Source organism: Agrilus planipennis, unplaced genomic scaffold (assembly GCF_000699045.2).
Source record: "Agrilus planipennis isolate EAB-ADULT unplaced genomic scaffold, Apla_2.0 scaffold5, whole genome shotgun sequence".
In the NCBI taxonomy this organism is placed as follows: Eukaryota; Metazoa; Arthropoda; class Insecta; order Coleoptera; family Buprestidae; genus Agrilus; species Agrilus planipennis.
Genome location: NW_020442468.1, coordinates 3,423,311 through 3,427,055, shown reverse-complemented (window position 1 = coordinate 3,427,055; position 3,745 = coordinate 3,423,311).

Sequence of the window (3,745 nt, the reverse complement as noted above, 5' to 3'; positions counted from 1 at the left end):
TACTACTAATGTTTATTTGAATTTCTTAATAGTCTTAAAAGAGGCCGCAAATTTGCTATCTTTGTCTTTATCAATTTTTTTTAATTTTCGATAAACAATTTTAAAATTGTAAACTTATTTATGAATCACTGCATTTTTCAAGTATCATCATTAAAATTAATTCCACAAAGACGAGGGCCTTGCAAAAATTTACCCTCCCGGAACCTTCCAATGACTAAGGCCGCCCCTGTCTGTGCCTACTGAAATATAGATAATCATTAAGTGAATGTGCATTATTTTTTTCAGAACTGCAGTCAGAAGAAATGGCCCTGGAGAAGGCGAAAGAAACAGAGGCCGAAATACCGGACACTCCAGAAAGTGATATAGACGTGGCAACTTTTAAAATAAAATATTTAGGTTTGTATCTAATTCACATTGTTCATATTTATGATATACAATCAATTATAGTTGTAAATACACGGCGCGATATAAAAATTTTGAATCAGTTAAATAAAAACCACTAAAAACCATGTATGTAATTGCCGAAACAGTTCACTTATAACAATAAGGAACATTGTCCTTCGAGATGAGCCATTTATTTGAAATAATTACAGAAATGAATAGAAGGGATGTTCTTAAGCAGTATTTTTCGATTCCATTACTATTTTTTTTGCCAGGAGACGTCAAAATTGGCCAACATTAGTCTGTTCTGGCTAATTGGCTAATTCTTTATCGATTTTGATTAATGTTTAAAATTGAAGAAAAACTTGACGTCGTCCCCCAGCGGAAAACTAGCCACAGAATCGGAAAACTCCTACTACCTACTAAGGGTTCCCATTTCCACGATTATCTTAAATTACCCAACTCGAAGGACAAATTTGCAATGGAGGGATTTTTATTCCTTACAAATTGTACTTATGCCAAGTGATCAGTTAAATTATTGAAATTTTGAATAGCTAATACATTTTTTAACGTTAGCATTAAAATTAGAAAAAGGGAGCTTCTTAATTGCAAAAGGAATGGCTAATTCAGATTAATTTTAGCATCTTGGCAGTAGTACCTTCGTTGAGATAGTATGAGTGCCAAAATTGTTGAATTTTATCCAAATATAACACTTGTACGTGGGGGTTGATTTTTTCAACTTTGTAGGTCACGAAAATGATTTAATCCAAATCATCCACTTTATAACCTTGACAGGTGCCTAATAATAACTTTTTTATTTGGCATACAATTAAGAGTTTTGCTCGTGTGACCAGAAATTAAAATATCTGGTCACACGACCATTCCAAACCTTTTAGACTACGCCGCGTATAAATTGTATTAAATTTTATCATGTGGACTTCGGAACTTTTTTTAACCTTGACTGAATAAAAGTGTAAAAAAAAAATAAAAACCAACTTGCATACAATTACCATATGATTCTCTATTTAATTTTTAATGGAGCGCTTCTTGGAAACGGCGGTTTTGTTGTGAAAACTACTACGACTTAAAAAACAAAGCGTGCAAACGTGTACCATGACACCAACAATGAAATAATGTGGCGTTATTCCTTCCCCAAGTTCTAATGTGAACAAAAGATTCAAGACAAAAGAGGGTGACAATGTCTATATTGGTTTTAGAACCAACGCCAACGTTTCGCCTTTTGTTGGAAAGTTTTATCAAAGTAGATTCTTTTAGTTACCTTGATAAAGCTTCCTAACAAGAGGCGAAACGTTGGTGTCGTTTCTATAACCAATAAAGACATTTATATATATATAGACATTATTTTGTAATTAGTTAATTACCCTGGTAATAATTGATGTTATACATTTGTATACCTTATGCAATTTTAAATTAATAATGTTTTATTTCATTATTACCAAGGTGTTGTGCAAAAAAAAAAACGAAAACTGATTTAAAATTAATTGTTACGTGGATTGAGTTGCGATTACATAAAGGTACATTATGTACTTGTACACTAAAACCGAATTTAGAGCCGAACATAGGGATATTACATCCGGCATCATCTTTTGAAAAATATGACGTGGTATAGGGTAATTTGGTGCAAAAACCTTTAGCCATTTCGTATAATTAATAAAAAGATCGAAGTCTTTGTTTAAACTACAGTTTTTAGAGAAACAGGTGATGTTTTCACCAAAATATATATTCCACATGTTATGCGACATAAAAAGAGAAAACGTTGACAAAGAAATGTGTAACTTCCATGTTCGGTACAGTTTTTACCTTACCTATATACATATGTATATACAGGTAAGGCAAAAATAGTCCACCGGACATGGATATGTTATAGATTAATGTTTGCGCCTACTGAAATATAGATAATAATTAAGTGAATGTGCATTATTTTTTTCAGAACTGCAGTCAGAAGAAATGGCCCTGGAGAAGGCAAAAGAAACGGAGGCCGAAATACCGGACACTCCAGAAAGTGATATAGACGTGGCAACTTTTAAAATAAAATATTTAGGTTTGTATCTAATTCACATTGTTCATATTTATGATATACAATCAATTATAGTTGTAAATACACGGCGCGATATAAAAATTTTGAATCAGTTAAATAAAAACCACTAAAAACCATGTATGTAATTGCCGAAACAGTTCACTTATAACAATAAGGAACATTGTCCTTCGAGATGAGCCATTTATTTGAAATAATTACAGAAATGAATAGAAGGGATGTTCTTAAGCAGTATTTTTCGATTCCATTACTATTTTTTTTGCCAGGAGACGTCAAAATTGGCCAACATTAGTCTGTTCTGGCTAATTGGCTAATTCTTTATCGATTTTGATTAATGTTTAAAATTGAAGAAAAACTTGACGTCGTCCCCCAGCGGAAAACTAGCCACAGAATCGGAAAACTCCTACTACCTACTAAGGGTTCCCATTTCCACGATTATCTTAAATTACCCAACTCGAAGGACAAATTTGCAATGGAGGGATTTTTATTCCTTACAAATTGTACTTATGCCAAGTGATCAGTTAAATTATTGAAATTTTGAATAGCTAATACATTTTTTAACGTTAGCATTAAAATTAGAAAAAGGGAGCTTCTTAATTTCAAAAGGAATGGCTAATTCAGATTAATTTTAGCATCTTGGCAGTAGTACCTTCGTTGAGATAGTATGAGTGCCAAAATTGTTGAATTTTATCCAAATATAACACTTGTACGTGGGGGTTGATTTTTTCAACTTTGTAGGTCACGAAAATGATTTAATCCAAATCATCCACTTTATAACCTTGACAGGTGCCTAATAATAACTTTTTTATTTGGCATACAATTAAGAGTTTTGCTCGTGTGACCAGAAATTACCTACATTCCAAACCTTTTAGACTACGCCGCGTATAAATTGTATTAAATTTTATCATATGGACTTCGGAACTTTTTTTAACCTTGACTGAATAAAAGTGTAAAAAAAAAAATAAAAACCAACTTGCATACAATTACCATATGATTCTCTATTTAATTTTTTATGGAGCGCTTCTTGGAAACGGCGGTTTTGTTGTGAAAACTACTACGACTTAAAAAACAAAGCGTGCAAACGTGTACCATGACACCAACAATGAAATAATGTGGCGTTATTCCTTCCCCAAGTTCTAATGTGAACAAAAGAATCAAGACAAAAGAGGGTGACAATGTCTATATTGGTTTTAGAACCAACGCCAACGTTTCGCCTCTTGTTGGAAAGTTTTATCAAAGTAGATTCTTTTAGTTACCTTGATAAAGCTTCCTAACAAGAGGCGAAACGTTGGTGTCGTTTATATAACC